The 17,561-nt window shown below is 33.1% G+C and overlaps 1 protein-coding gene across 1 annotated transcript in view; it reads right to left on the bottom strand.

The window, feature by feature from the left end:
- Nucleotides 1-17,561, bottom strand: part of LOC140436080 (uncharacterized) — a 1,443,853-nt gene that overhangs the window by 33,859 nt on the left and 1,392,433 nt on the right. The gene's annotated exons all lie outside the window — the stretch shown is intronic.

Genomic DNA, 17,561 nt, shown 5'->3' with positions numbered 1-17,561 from the left:
GGCCCAGAATCGGAAATTATAATTCAATAGATTCTTTCTCTGTTCCATCGGGAGTGAAACCAGAGGTAGCAGCATTATTGACGAATTGTACACCAGGTGAATTTTTTAATGCTGGAGTAGATGATAAAGTAATATCCCTTTTCTGCAATGAGACAAACAACTATTCGACTCAACTTTTTACAGATGAGGACGCTACACCAAACTCCCGTTTACATGCTTGAAATCCCACCAAAAAGTCTTAGACATTTTCTAGGATTAATGGCTTGGATGGGGTTAATAAAACACCCATCACTGCCTGACTACTAGAGTAAAGATGAGCTATTTAGTAATAATTTTGCTTTGAAGAATGTCGAGAAATCGATTTGAATTGTTGTTACGCATGATACATTTCGGTGATAATCCAGGGGCAGATGAAAGCGACAAATTAAGTAAAATAACACCATTGCTGAATATTTTAAAAACAAATTTTTAGTCGTTTTATGTCCCTGAAGAGCTTATTTGTGTAGACGAAAATCTCCTACCATTTAGAGGGAGACTAGGGTTTCGTCAGTATATCAAGACAAAAAGGCACAGGTATGAGATAAAATTATTCATTCTTTGTTCTGGGTCTGGATACACATATAATCAAAATATATGCAGGCAAAGAAGACACATCTTACTGACGGTTTAGTAAATGAGGGACGAATACTAATTATTGATAACTGGTACACTAGTCTGCATATGGCCAAGAAATTTTAAACGCCAATACATACAGTATAGGTAAAAGTTTACGGTCGGTATGGACCTTACGTGAGATGAAGTGAGAAACACCTGTTTAAAAAGAGAGAGGTATATTAGGTCCGCCCTTTAAATCGCCAAACATGCATGAGTGGATATAATAAAAAAGGGGAAGTTTAAAGTTGCCAAACATATTGGTTTTATTTGACCTGTTGCCTTTTTAGCATGTGAACAATGTTCTAAGATAATCAAATTTGGGCGAAATGGATTTAAATGGCAGCTTACTGTTTTTTATCTTCGTTCTGCAATAATTTTCTGTCCACACTTTTTTTTACAAAAAGCGTCAGCGTTTTTACACGGTATGTGTTTTACTGCATGAGATATTTTCCTTTCTTTAACTTTAAGTTGTTTTGTTTCTTCCAGACTGGTTTCAAACCTTTTTCATTTCTTTGTGACAGGGGTTCATTAATATTTTCATTTGCAGTTATCAGAAAATCAACACTAGCAGCTGGAACACCTAAATCCTCTTCAAAGTTTATATTATCATTTTTTGGTTGGACCACATTTGTAAATAGATTTTCAAATAGTACTTCAGGTACATCTATAACTTGTAGGTTAGTATGTGATTTTAAATAAACAGATTTATCAACATCAAATTCTTCCAGTGGACGTGATATCAGTGTATTTTCACTAAGGTCATAAACTAATATATTATGGTTGTCTGTTACCTGTTGAGTTATATTGTCAGGTAATCTCACATGTCCAACATCATCTGACAACCTTATAGTGCAGCTAGTTGGTTGAGGTTCTTCATTAGCTTCTAATAAATCACTGGAAGGACATTTTGTAGGTAAAATTAGCTCTGATTTCTCATCTTGTACAACTGTTGTATCAGTCTTGGTGCTTTTTAGAGCCAAGTTTACATAAGTTCAGAACAAGTTGAGACTGTAATAAACTTTGAAGCACTCATGTTCCAAAACAACAATTAACTAAATGTAATTTATATACTTTCTGAACCACTTCAAACACACAAATATTGGCTTATTATAACCTAATCTGAACAAAGCAAATTTTTAACAAACTCATATGTTACAAACATAACCTCACAACTTACGGTTAACATAAATACAATGCAGTAGGTAAGTACATCAGCTGTTTAAATAACCACTAAGAAAGACTGCAGTAAGTACAGTGTACTAAGCATAAATGTAGTAAGTACATCAGCTGTTTAAATAACCACTAAGCAAGACTACAATAAGTACAGTGTACTAAGCATAAATGCAGTATGTACAAAGGAATTACTGCATTCTTGGTTAGTCTATTGTATTTACGGCAGTCTTGCTTATTATTTTAAAACTTTTGATACACTTAGTTCAGAAAATTATTTTATATCTCCATCACTGTTGGAGATACGGTAATTTTGAGTATCCCATTGAATTTTGCATGCTTGAAAATATAGGAAACCATATATAACTTAATATTCAATATTTTTGGACTAACGGCACTTTTCCTTAGTTGGGCAGAATATTACAGAAATTATTTTAGACTGAGTTTGTATCGATAATTGTTCGATCAACAACGGCGATATTTCGCCAAATGGCATCTGGCCATTTTGGCATCTGGCCATTCTAGAATAGACATATCGCAATATCTCCAATTATGTCCGTTATGAGGTGATATCCATTTGTTTTTAATATGAACATAAAAAAAGTTGAGTTAATGCAAGAAAATACAAAGTATGTTTAATTCTTCGTTATCGAATTTTTCAAGCACCACCTCACTGGCTATTCTTTAGTAGGGGTTACACCCTGGAGGAAAAATGTTAAACGTACACGTTGAATAATGGTGTTGTGTTGTATACACATGAATTATGGAGTATATGTCGCATCGTCTCTTTCCATCCCATACTCGATGACGAGAAAGGGTTCTCTCGGCCAGATCGGATTAGCAACCAAAAGGGATAAGAGATTACGAAGGATTCATCTCTCGAGGATGATGGAAAAGCACTAGATATTAGATATAATTTTTATTTTTTGTGCAATCATGTTTGCAGTGTTTAGGTGTCTACTTAGAAAGTAATAATAGAATCGGATTAAAATGGAAAATTGTTTTTTGATAAAACGTAAAGAAGCTTATAAAACATAAATATTTTAAACATAAATGATGGAGTTCAGATCTGTATACAGTGGACTAGCTAATGGTAGCTCTCAAACATTGGCGTAACAATGAAAATGTTTTTTAATATTCCTTAAAAAAGTACCGTTATATCTTTCTTTAAAAAGGTTCAAAAATAAATCTAGAAAATTGTACTTGCTTCCTACAATGATGAAGTTTTTTATAAAATCATTAAAAGTCAAACTAATAAAACCAACTACAAATAGAGATTCAGAGTAAGGCTTCTAATATATCTACAACAGAAGTAATGTAGTGTGTAACAACTGATCGATTAAAATCGAAAGATCGATTAAAAAAAGATATGCTAGTTTTTAAGTAAAAGAAATAGTACTCGATATCAAATATTTAAAATACCAATTTTTAAAATAATGTCAATTAAACAGCAACTATAAAAGGATAATAATTCCAAAATGTAAATTCCATACACTGTTAATATATTTAAATCCTTAATTAGCCCTTTACAAGACCAACCATAAGGAATACTTACAATACATCTCACAATACGCTTTTGTACCTTGAAAATGTCCTTTATACAAGGATAGCCACCCCAGACAGTTATACCATAACTCATTGTCGACTGTACTTCAGCATAATAAAAAAGACGAAGATGGTGCTGACTAAGTATTTTACTCAAACTTTTCAATTCATAACAGTTCAAGTTTTTTACTTACATTCCAACAATGAGTCTTAAAAGTTTAATGAGATTAGAAAGTCACTCCCAAAAACTTTACATCACTATAATTAAAAATACTTTCACCATTGATGGCAATACTTAGATAAGGTTAAGTAGAACTTGCACTGGATGGAAAGAACACAAAATTAGTTTTGTGAACTTTGAACAGGAGCAACTGATTACTGGACCAGTCACTCAGATCAGAGAGAGTCTTCAGTGAATTTGTTATTTTATCTTGTAAAAAATTTATGTTTTTATCGCGATATAGCATTATTGAGTCATCCGCATAAACTAATACAAATGATCAGGCATTACATATGGTACTTCATTAATATATTAAATAAATAATATCAGGCAAGCCCTGTGGTACTCCATTCCTATCAACAATCGGACCAGCCATTGAAATTTTTAACATTTTCAATCACAGCGTCCTTCTACAGGGACACAAAATTAATAAGCATCATATTGCCGAATATTGGCATTTAACCTATTCAAATAGCATGTTTCTTGTAGAAGGGTATTTACTCATTTATAAATTATGGTGCTATCTAGGAGCGAATGCAGTACCAATTGTCCTACCACTTCATGACACAAATTGTAAAAGCAAATTTTTTGATTTTAGTTTATTTTAGTTTTAATTTATTTTTAATTAACTTTGTCATCACCATCATCATCATTGGTGCTACAGCCCTATAAAAGAGCCTCGACCTTTCCAAGTCTATTATTCCAGTCAGTTCTATCGATTGCCAACTGTTGCCAGTTTGCTGCGCCTATTTGTCTACCATCCTCATCTACACCACCCCTCCATCTGAGTTTTGGCCTAACCCTACTTCTACTTCCGACAGGTTGTGACATAAGGATTCTTCTAGGAGGGTTATCCTGCTGTGATCTTGCCAGATGTCCTGCCCATCTTAGTCTTCCTATTTTTATAAAGGATACTATGTCTTTACCACCAAATATATATTTATATCTGTGATATATATCGTAGTTGTACCTCCTTCTCCAAACACAGTTCTGCTTCGTCTTGATGTTCCAGGCCAAACATCAAGACGAAGCAGAACGAATCTGACTTGACAATGGCAAGTGTGACCTTGCCGAAACGTCGTCAAAACAATGGTTTTTCTAAAAACCAAAAATATTTAACGCGGAGTCAAACCCGGAAAACAACTGAAACCACATATAGCTCCCGCGGAAATTTCAAATTCAATATATATATATATATATATATATATATATATATATATATATATATATATATATATATATATATATATATATATATATTTATATTCTATTTCTTTATGATACACATTCTAGGATTCTGGAACCCAGGTCTAGTAAATGGGTACCATATATATTTGGAGTCATTTCTTTGTCTCCAAAAAGCGTTTGCCACCTGCAATCCTATACCTCGCAGTCATGCAAGATATGGTGGACTGAGAGTGGATGGGTCTCATGCACAATATAGAGATAGATGCACAAGACAGAGAAATATTTGTCAGAATTGTTGCTGACTTTTACAAATAAAGAAGGCACTCTAAGAAGAAATTCATCACACATACTTTTGTTATCTTAGACTTTTGTGCAATCTTTCTATCCCCTATAAGACAGAGTATCTAATCAGTCATTTACGATTTATCGTTATTTATTAATGATGGTCATAGAAAAGCGTCGAAAGTAGTTTTTTAGGCATTATTACATTATTGTGTGATAAAAAGTAATTGTAAACAAAAAACAATAATTACTCTAGATGCTGATTATATTTTTTGGTTTTAAGTTTGTCTTCTGGGCTAAGTCACTTGGTATTCCCTACAGCTGTATCATGTTCTTTTATCTACATAAAAATTTTTCTTTAAAAATAAAAATTAATAGCGGTTTTATAATGTATATTTTCTTTAACTCCAAGACAGATTCCAAGTAAGATTTACATTTAAACTTCTTGTTTCATTTTAATATCAACTACTTAAGGATATATAAATCATTTAATTATGCATGTCCCTTAATTATGTCTGACCCAAAACCAGCTAGGCGAAAAATCATCCGAGTAAGATTAATATTTATGTAAAAATACAAAAAGTATTTCAGCTACTGGCAAAAGTAACAGAAAATATGCAAATTGTAAAAAAGAACGACAGAAAACCCGAGGACCAACACGTGAATCCTGTGCGCCCTATACAATTATTTTTCCAGTAGAAAATGTATATTTACTTTCAAGATAAGGTAATCAGGTGCTTTGTTTACTTTAAATTAATTGTTAAACGGATTGACATAGCAGGTGTTAGATGAAAATCGATAGCCGAAGGGTGGAGGGCTCAGTGTATATTGTACGAAAATTATTCTACCTTAATTAAATACTTCTATAAAGGCTTGTTGAGATTACCACTTACATTTTACATACAAACTATTATTTTACCATCAATAGCTTTTTTCCCTTTTACTAATAACTTTCATTATATTTATCTTTATCGCTAAGTGGAATACAGATCACGACATTGTTTTATTGACCATACAACACAATGGCAATCGCTGTGACATAATACACGTTTCCACCTCTATATTCATTTCGCAGTAGGTACGAATTGTCGTAATTGTCACATTGACATTAAAAATTTCAAACGAAGTACTGAAAGAATAAACAAATAATTATTAAAATACCTATTACGTTTTATACTGTCCAAGAAAAAGTGCAACTTGTAACATGGTACTTTCAGGGTCATTCGATACGCGAAGTAATTGATTTATTTATTGTTGCCTTCGAAAATAGACCCTCACCAAGTGTTACAACAGTTAAAATACCATTAAACATTTTCAAACTTCGGGATGTGAAAACAGTTGTAAAAAGTGTCATGAAAAAAATGAACCACGTGCTAGACCTGTCCATAAGCAGCGTCAAAACAGGGATATTGATATTTGTGCTTTTGTGGAAGCTAGTGAACCCTGCAATAGTGTACAAATTGCTAGGGAAGTTAACGTGAATGCTTGAACTGTCCAGCGAGTTCTTAAAAGGAATGGGTATCACTATTTTAAGATACAACCAACACAAGAACTGTTTCCGGAAAAAAGCTTTAGGCGGATGGAGTTTTGTAAATTTATGTTAGAAAAACAGAATGAAAATGTACACTTTTTAAAAAACATTTTATTTTCTGACGAATCTTCATTTTCATTACATAAAAAACACAATCCATCCGTTTGCAAGGTATTATTCTCGGAAAAATAAGCACCTCAGTGTTGCAGTGCGAACGCAGCATCCGCAAAAGTCAAATGTTTGGACTGGAATGTCCCAGTCCAATGAATATAGAGGTGGAAAGATGTAAACTGTCACAGCGATTGCCATTGTGTTGTATGGGATGAAAAAAAAACTAAATGTATAGTGATCCGTAAAGAGCCGCGTAGATGCAAACTACAAATAGACGGCAAAATTGTAGAACAAGTAATAAAATTCAATTACCTTAGGAGTAGAGATCACTAGTGACAGGGATATAAGAACAGAGACCACAAGGCAAGCATCAAAAGCGGCAAGAGTAAGTGGGTGCCTTCGAGAAACCATATGGAGAAACAAATATCTGACCACGGAAAGCAAAATGAAAGTATACAAGACAACAGTAAGACCAATCCTAACATATGCAGCGGAGAAAAGTACCGATACAAGAAAGACAAAACAACAAATTAACAATATCGAAATGAAAGTATTAAGATCAATAGAGGGCATATCATTAAGAGACAGACAAAGACACATTAAGAGACAGACAGATTACTCACCACAGAATCTCTCGAGAAACTCTATCATATGCTTTCTCAAAATCAATGAATACCTTATAATGAAAATTGCGTCTGTTGTTGATCTGCCTTGCATAAAGCCAAACTGATTATCCGATATTTCGGTTTGTTCACGTATTCGTCTGTCAATTACTCTCTCCCATATTTTCATGGTGTGATTAACTAGTTTTATGGCCGTATAGTCTGTACATTGTTGTACGTCCCCCTTATTTTGTAGAGAGGTACTAGTACACTGCTTCTCCATTCATCTGGCATTTGTCCAACTTCCATAATTCTATTAAATAGACCTGTTAACCAATTTGTCTATATCTCTCCTAACGCTTTCCACACTTCACCAGGAATATTATCTGATATCTATCCAACTACTATTCCTTTCCTTATTTTTGCAATTGAGCCACTTCTTCGTTTGTTATTTTAGTCACCATCGCTGTTGCTGTCTCCGTTAACTCAACTGGTTATCTGTCCAATTTCTCATTTAATAACCTGTCAAAATTCTTCTTCCATCGCTTTTTGAAATGCTTTTCGTGAATAAGTATTTTACTATTTTCATCTCGGATACATCTAATTTGATTAAAATCTTTTGCTTTCTTGGCTCTATGTTTGGCTATTTTATAAATATTGGCTTCTCTTTCCCTGGTATCAAGTTGATCGTATAGATTACTATATGCATCTGCTTTAGCTTTTATTACTACCACTTTTGCTTCCTTTTTGGCGACCGTATAGTTTTGAAGATTTGTGTTCGACCTATTTTCTTGCCACTGTTTATATAATCTTCTCTTTTCTCTTATTTTTTCTTGAACTTCGTTAGACCACCAGCAGGTCTCCTTGTCAACAAACTTCTTTTCTGTAGAAACAACACTTTCCTGGTAAATATTAAGGGTGGAAACACCCTTTATATTCACTATAATATCAACCAGAAAACTAAAATATTACTTTTAAAACAAAAAATATTTATGTCGATATTCACAACGATTATTTAACACAAATAATCAACTATTCGTGAAATACAATATTATAGAGTGCCCACTATTATAATACAACAAATATCAAGCCCGCATACGTAGTGATAATCTTCAAAGGGCTTTAATTTCAAATCTATACCAAGCATTATGGTAAATCAATCAAGTTGTATATCAAATTTCAGACTTATAGACAGCGGCTAATATATAATTTCGAGTAATTGATGAGGGTATATTATATATATATATATATATATATATATATATATATATATATATATATATGTATAAAATTTATTATTATTATTTCTTTAATAAGTCGAATAAATTTTGTTTGGTCTAATATATAACACTGAACAAGAATGGATACTATTTTAACCGTATTATTTAAAAGTATATGTTTATACTTATTATTAAAACATATGAATATCATGTGAATATCTGAGAAATTATGGACAACAGTAGAATGTTGTTGATTTGAAACGGGCGGTGGATTTTGCTGAGAGATAAGTTGGTCCAGTTTGCGTTTCTGGGTTTGGGTTTTGTTGTCAGAAATGTGTTGGGCTTTTTGGTGAGAAAGACGATCGAAAGTGTCCCATAATAATGGATGGATATTGAAAGAGTGGATGTCATTGTAGGTTTTAAGAAGTTGGGAATTTGTTGTATCTAAGTTGCGTCGGGTGGAATGAATTGAATTTCTAAGTAGGCAGATTGAGACCTCAGTGCCAAGAGACAGTTCTTGCAATATAGAACACGATACTGGTACGTCTCGAGTGAGGGGAGTAGGCAGATTGAGACCCCGAACTCGAACCGAACCGTATCCCTCTTGATAATGGCTCCAAAATGGGTGCCGAAACGTCGAGTTTTAAATTCTCAACGCGGTTCTTCCCGAGAACTCAGTAATTTTCATTCATCTGACCGCGGAAACTTATCCGAACATATATATATATATATATATATATATATATATATATATATATATATATATATATATATATATATATATATATATATGTATAAAATTTATTATTATTATTTATTTAATAAGTCGAATAAATTTTGTTTGGTCTAATATATAACACTGAACAAGAATCATCGAGCAAAAAGACAAAAGAGGGAATGTAAAGGTAGTGGGGGCAAAAATATTGTTAGACAGGAAGTGCCATCTTGAGAGGCCAAATTAAACAAGGAAAGAGAGTCTTTCCTTGTTTAAGAAATCAAATTTAGTTGGGTTATGTTATTATTTGTCCCAACTGTCACATGAAATCTTATTTATATTGAAGTTTTTTAACAATTGTTTCACATTTTAGACTGTTATCGTTAATATTTAATTAAAATTTTCTCGTCTAAGACACATTCTGAAAACTATTTTATAGCTACTGTTAATAAGTGTCGGAAAATTTAAATTTGGCGCATTCGCATTTCCGGATATGTCCGCCATCAGAGGCCACTTTTTTGGTCGCCTTTTCATAACGATTAGATTCCCTCTTTCGTCTTTTTGCTCGATGACAAGAATGGATACTATTTTAACCGTATTATTTAAAAGTATATGTTTATACTTATTATTAAAACATATGATATGTATGAGAAGCATGCAGGATTGACCAATTAAGCAGAGTTAGTTTATTTCATGTAATTTCATTAATAAGTAGGTATTTCTACACTCTTTTTATAATTTATTTATGATTTCATTTTAAATCCCACTGTTGTATTCCAATCGAGAAGTACTAAGTCTTAATTAGATTTTCCTCTTACCGAATATTTCTGTAAGTAGCTATTCGTAGTCTCACAGAATAATCGCATTTGATCATCTAAAAGACAGATGGAGTATATGATCATCTTCATCATCCAGTCTACTGTGTCTAAAGTTGCACATAGGCCTCTCCTAATTTCTTTCAGTTTCGTCGGTTTTGAGCTTCCTGCAGCCAAATCTCAGCGATTTTGTTATCGTCGTCTGTCCATCGTGTAGGTGGTCCACCTCTGCTTCTTCTGTCAACTCGTGGTCTACAAACTGTAATTTTTTGGGTCCTTCGCCTGTCATTCATTCTAGCTACATGACTTCTAGCTACATGACTCGCCCAGTTCCACTTCAGCCATGCTATATGCTCTATGACATGTATGACGCCTGTCCATCGTATTTTTTCTTAGTTTCTAACTCTATGGCTGACAGTGAGTCCAAAAAGCGTGCGTTCCGTTCGTTTTAGGTTACTCTGAGTTTGGTTGCTGTAGCCTGGATTAAGGAAAATGTTTTGGCGCCGTAAGTCATGACTGGAAGCACACATTGGTCGTACGTCTTCTTTTTAAAATAATTTGGCATGTTGCTCTTGAAGATTTCCGATAGAGCTCTATATGCGGCCCACGCTAAAGTGATTCTTCTTTACAGTTTAGCAGTTTGGTTGTCGCTAGCAATTTAGATTTCATGACCTAAGTATTCATTAAATTACATGTAAAATAGAAATTGATGGCATCAGTATTAAACAAGTAATAGAAATAAAATACCTTGGAATGACACTGTCCAGTTATGGAGACCTGGACAAAAAAGTGGTAGATCAAGTACAACAAGCACATATACTGGCAGGATATACCCTAATAACGCTATAATGCGAAACAGACAAATTAACACTGAGATGAAGTCAAGAATTTATAGAGCCAGTGTAACACCAATAATGACATATACCTCAGAAAGAAGACCCGACACACCAAGATTACTGGGAACGGCAGAGATGAGAGTACTGAGAAGAATTACAGGAAATACGCTGAGAGATCGAAAGAGAAGTAAAGATATTACAAGAAAATGTAACGTACAGTGTTTAAATGAATAAACACAAAATAGAAAAAAGAATGCAATAACTGGTGAAGAGATAAGTCACCAATCGGCAGAAGTATCGGACGATCACGCAAAAAATAAAGTAGCAACCTTCCATAGAGAGGTATTAATCTGTCAATAAACAAGCAGAATTGCGTATAAAGAGGAAGAAGAAGAAGAAAAAGAGGAAGTATTTATATTTATGAACTAATCCTATTTCGTTGCAGTCGACTTTTGAATTTTAGCTTAGACCAGATTTGTCCTGTATTGTGTCTTTCCAAATTTATGTTCAAACCAACTTCAAAAAAGGCGACTTTTAACTCAGTATACACAGTTCCAATCTATTTTAAGTTATCTGTTCTCAGAACAATGTGGTCCGCAAATCGTAGATGATAGAGCATTTCACCATCGACATTGATTATTTTGGCCCCACTCAAGTTTTTAAAAGCATGTTCCAGAATTGCCGTAAATAAATAAATAGCAGTGAGATAGAACAAGTTCAGGAGTATATCTACCTAGTGGAAAACTCCAATACTTGAGGAGCAAAGTGTTCAACCAATGCATCCTTCCTATCATGGCATATGGATGTCAAATCTGAACCCTAATCTAGGCAAATATATAAACTAGCCACAACAGAAAGGGAAATAAAAAGAGCAATGTTAGGTATACGACTGTCAGATAAAAAGAGGAACAACTGGCTAATATCAAAAACAAAAGTTGAGGATATCACAACAAAAATTGCCAAACTCAAATGGAGTTTCGCAGGTCACACTGCTAGACAAAAAGACCAACGTTAGAATGCCACATTATAACATTGGAGACCTTACAAAGGTAGACGACGAAGAGAAAGTCCACATAAATAACGTGCTAAGAAGCATTGTTAACGCTTCTGGTACTACAAGAACTATGACCCCCCTTATAGGAACATATAAATTAATACTGTTTGGCGAGACAACGAGACCATTGAAAAATTTGCCAAGAATCAAGAACAACAATCTCTTCAATACGCAAATGTTAAGTTCATCCAGCTCATTGACAACGCGGTTAACTGGTTAGATGATTAAAGAGTAAGAAGCACTTCGATTTAATTAAGTGAAAAATGAAAAAAAAAATGTAGTGCAAGTAATCGTAAACGTTTTAATATTTGTGTAATAAATATGAATAGAATCTAAAGATACTACAGTAATCGCCAAATAAATATGTCGCCAAAGCAGTGGCTAATGTTTTTTTTTATTATCAACAGAAAATACACTTCTTGGTAATGCTAGGTATTTCTCGATTATTCTAATTACTTTAAGTATTAGTTGATCTGCTGTTGATCTTCCATTTCTGAAACTTGTTCTTCTGCTTTGTTATTCTTGTATTCGTTTCCTATTTTAGTTTTTAGTATATTTCCATATACTGGACTTAATGTATTGATGACTGCAATTTTTAGATAGTTATCGTATTCATTTCTATTATCTTTCCTGGACTAAACCGTTAAATAACTTCCCTTTTAGTCTACTGGAATTTCTTCTTAGTTTATACATGTTTATTCGTCAATAAATGTTTAAAAAAAGAAATCATAAGATACCATACTGCACCATACTTTTACAAAATACATTTATTGCCAGATAATTGTCTGGAAAACATTATTCATGAGGAAAATACTTTTTGTGTCTTTGCGGTGCATTTCAACTACTTTTTAACATTTTAAATTAAACATTTTTTAGCTTTCTTCACTTAAAGAGAAAACTTTAATTTTCGGTTTTTATTGCGAAACTTTTCCCACTTTTCTACCTTCCTTCTACCGATGCAAAACGAAATTAATGTCCTTGGAATGCAGCCAGTAGAATTTAAAAATTAATATAGTACTGAATAAGAAATTTGGAAAAATGTCTGTAAGTGAAATAAAAACGACCTAGATATTTCATACTTTAATGTTGTTTTCCTGACTCTAGGTGGAGATGTTTTCGTACAGGACTAAAATTATTGCTGTACGTGAAATAAACAATGTTGATATTTACTGCAAAAGATATCTCGGCATGTAAAATGATATACACGACTATAATAATAAAAGTATGAAGCATTATGGTAATTTACATCGTGTTTTAACTTATAATCCATATTTTTATATTTTAATATGTGATTACTTTTGTATTCAGACAAAAATATTCTAAATAAGTACATATCTAATAATTTAATTTAGTGTTCTATATCAGTGTTCAACATTCCTCAATATTATATCCTCGATCATATATTTTATAAGCCGTTCTTCGACCTCTTTTTCAATTCCTTCCTTTCAGCACACTCTGGATTTTTGTGAATTGATTATTTTTTTCAGATTTCTACTGCAGGACTTATTTTAGATTCGTGCTTCTGTTCAGGCGCTGCGAAGGAAAATGCTGTCCTGGAAGAGATAAATGATATGGCTGCGTATCATTACGGAATGGAAAGGACTCCCTCCAAACCTTAACAAATATCACGTTGAAGTAAAAAAACATATGCGTTTCTATTTAAAATTTTTATTTGGCTCCAATATAAGAGATCATATCATACAAGGTGGATAGCAAAGATTTCGGATTGGAGCCCAATAGGAAGGAGGGAAAGAGGTAGACCCCGGAGATCATGGAGGGACGAGGCCATGGAAAGACGAGACCTTAGAGATGGAGAATGGCAGAACAGAAAGGACTGGAGACGTTGGCTAAAAGAAGGAAGGCGGCGCCAGCTGTAAAAATCCTTATATAGATAGATAGATAGATAAGAGATTGTCTTTTAGAACAGTTTGTCTGATCCCTTTATCTTTGTTGTATTTTTAGAATTTTTTTTACTTTCTTCTTATACACTGTGGGTTACCTACTTTTTGTCAATGACGATCCCTCGATTTGTTTCCTATCCAACCAGGCCCCTGCTTGTTTGTCTTACCTATAACTTTTTTTTGAGATAAATAACACAAAGTTTAAAACACATAGTATTTAATTAAACAATGTGCTTCTATTTTCTTGACCAGTTGTTTCATTCTAAGTTTTATAGTAGTAAGTGCGCGGCGATGATCTGTTCCAACGTGTTTTAGTAGTATGTCTCACATTTTTCTCAAAGAAGCCCTTTTGTAAAGGCATGTAATCGTAACATTTATTAAGACCACCAAGTCTTCCTTTCAGTGGTTGTATAAATAAAATATTTTACTTAACATGCAATCAAATCTGTATCATTTAAAAAATAATCGCGTAGTACCGTTTTATATACTCTTTAAAACAAACTTTATCTGTTAGCTCAAACTATCGACCATGCTTTCCTCCAAAAATCCATTAAGTTATGTTTGGAACAAAGATGAATAAACCGAAGTCATATCATTATAAAAAGCGGTAAATGGCCTTGTACTCAAAAAACTCTTCTGATGTTATTAAACGCTAAAATGAGTAAAAGTTGAGAGCTTTGTTCACCTTTCCAGGAAGAAATGTAGTAACGCTTGTCTGTGTATCATACAGTTAGGTGATATCATAGAAGGATTTTTTTCTGTTTGGCTAATGCTACAAACGCTTAACGGATCCAGTCATAGTAGCTACAATACTGCCCTACTAAGAAAGAACCCCGTATTTCCAAAATTTGAAAAATTGGGATATTTGCACCATATGAATAATTATGATTTATATAACATATTCACATAGAAAAAAACCCGTATTTTACATTTCTAAATATTTTATGAAAGAAAATAGTTTCCCCGTAAACGCCAAAAATGAGGTATTTTCTAAGGAATAGAGCAACACCGCTAATAGTTTCCACCACCAAGTGGAACTATCGTTAAAGAAAAAGAAGAAAGTTTATAATTATCATGATTTCGTTGAGGCCGTTAAAACGTGTAATTTGAATTGTGTGGTGGTTATACGTTATCTTAACGTCAATCTTATACGTTAAGATTGACGTTAGCAAGGAGTTGATAGAGATGGACTTTTTGCTGACCAGAGTGTTAAAATCTGGGATAAATCCCCCTACCTGTGACGAAACCTTCTGGAATTGCTAAGAAGAGAAAAGAACAATTATTAAAAAACTTAGGTCAAATTATACCGGCGAACCGCCATCAATTTTGGGAAGAATAACCAACTTCCGATTAATAATAATTTTCATTTTGTATTTTTAAATAAACGTTTTTCGTAAATACTTATGTTTTATTCAACAAGTGTTCATAAAAAAATATTAAAATATTTAAATGTTTTGTCTTTCGAGGCAGTTATATAAATTTTATAATAATTACATAGTTAAAACCAAGATTAAGACAAATTTGGATAATACGAGGTTTTAGCTAAGTAAACTTGACATGATTCTTTGCTTTGTTAGCCCGTATGTCGCATAACTAATGTCCATATGGTAATTTTGCAATTTTTTTTTTAAGTGAACTACGATGCTACACACTCTACCCTAAATGATTTTGTGTTATTATTGTAGCAAAAGCACAAGGGATTAAACAAAAATCTTTAATCGCGTTTTTCTCAAAACTCGCTATAGTGAAGATACGGGGTTCTTTCTTAATAGGGCAGAATACAGTTGTGGTAATCTGAAAACCGTCTGTCCAGGCGCTTCTTTACTTTTCTAGGATTGTTTATTTAATATTAGAGGACAGTCATATATTGAATATATTGTTGATAATATTTTCCATTTTTCCATTTACCAGAAAACATTTTTTGCTTTATTTTTTTTTTCAAATGTAACAACAAAATTGGTGGTACCACAGCGTAACCACTAGACCATTTAGATGAAACATTATTTTGAATGAAACGGTATAAAACAGTTCCGTTTGTCTAATAAACACAATTCAACTGTACAAGTAGTACAGTGCCAACAGTGCCTTTCTTGGTACTACAACTTGCACATCTAACTTTTGTGTCATATGTTGGCAAATGAGCAGCTTTGTCGGTTCTTATTTCAATAGATACCTATATTTTAAACGGATTTTCCGAAGTTTAATTTATGATATAATGGTGGCATTTTCCCTCTGTGGACGTGGACTATAGTTTCAGTGATTTTTTAGATAGCCTTGTCTATATTTTCAATAAGGCATTTCCTTTACTTACAATTAAGTCAAAACATCACCAGAATATGTGCCACAGCCAAGAATATGTGTTTATTACTGCACATTAAGAAATTTACTACCAACGTCTTTGTCACTGAATATATATCCAAGTACATAATAGCCTATCTAAAACTGATCAAAACAGCTAAAAAAATCCACTATCAGAATCGTCTGGGAAGCTCTTAAAATGCTTAATAACTAACACAGCTCAAACATTTTCTCTTCCAAACCCTGAAAATCTAAATTAATACTTCGTTAATATAAAATCCACTATTTTGCCACAAAAAGATTCTATTTCCTATCTCCCCAATTCAAAAAAGCTCTCGAAATAATTCTTTATAAGATCAGTTGATAAATCTGAACTGATACACACAATCAGTAGTATCAAAAGCAAATCTTCATGTAGTACTAATGGACTATCCATAAAAATTTTCTTAAATCTAGCAAAAAATGTGTTGAAAGTCCTGGTCTCACTAATTACCGATTCTTCTGAAAAAGGTATATTTTCAGAGCGCCTACAGACAACCATTATCATTCCTTTTCAATGGGTTAGTGAAAAATTTAATGTCTGCAACTATAGACCTATTGCCTTACTACCGGTTCTATCCAAAATCATTGAGACTTATCAAAGCCTGACTTATTTCCGTTGAAAATAATATTTTATCACAAAGTCAGTTCGGCTTTTTATCTAATAAATGTATCAGCGATGCTATGCTGTCTTTACTACATAAGGTTTATCACGCACTAAATAATAATCTTTATACTGCCACAGTTTTCTGTGACTATGCCAAAGATTTTGATTGTGTAAATCACGACAAAAGCATTGTATGTGGAGTACCACAAGGATAAGTACTGGGTACTCTACTTTTCCTTATCTTTATAAATGACATTACTAACTTAAAAATCGATGAAAAAATTTATGTTTTTGATGATGATACCAGTATTACTTGGAGGAACTCTAATATTGAAACTCTTCATGGAATTATGACTTTCGATCTACTACAAATAAAAACCTGGTCCGACTCTAATTTACTCTCGTTTAACGTCGATAAGAAAGTAGCATTATCCATTATCCTATACAGGAGCTCTTCAACCGTTGCTTCTTAATAATAGCCAGATCGTTATCGTTGATTCTGTAAAATTCCTTAGTATTTTTATAGACAGCTACCTTAAATGGTCCCTTCATGTCGATTTGTTAAGCAAGAAACTAGCCTCAGCCAGCTATGCAATAAGATCTGTTCGAGTCTCATCTTCGAGGTGGCCTTCCTTTTTGGGGTTCTAGTATAGCTGCCCAATCCGATTTTTAAATTACAAAAAAGGGTAATACGGTAACTTTTTGGCCTTAGTAGAATAACACATTGCAGAAGCTACTTCAATAATCACGTGATTTAAACTCTTCCCTCATTA

Source organism: Diabrotica undecimpunctata, chromosome 3 (genome assembly GCF_040954645.1).
Source record: "Diabrotica undecimpunctata isolate CICGRU chromosome 3, icDiaUnde3, whole genome shotgun sequence".
Taxonomy (NCBI): domain Eukaryota; kingdom Metazoa; phylum Arthropoda; class Insecta; order Coleoptera; family Chrysomelidae; genus Diabrotica; species Diabrotica undecimpunctata.
This window is presented reverse-complemented; position numbering and strand designations above follow the sequence as displayed.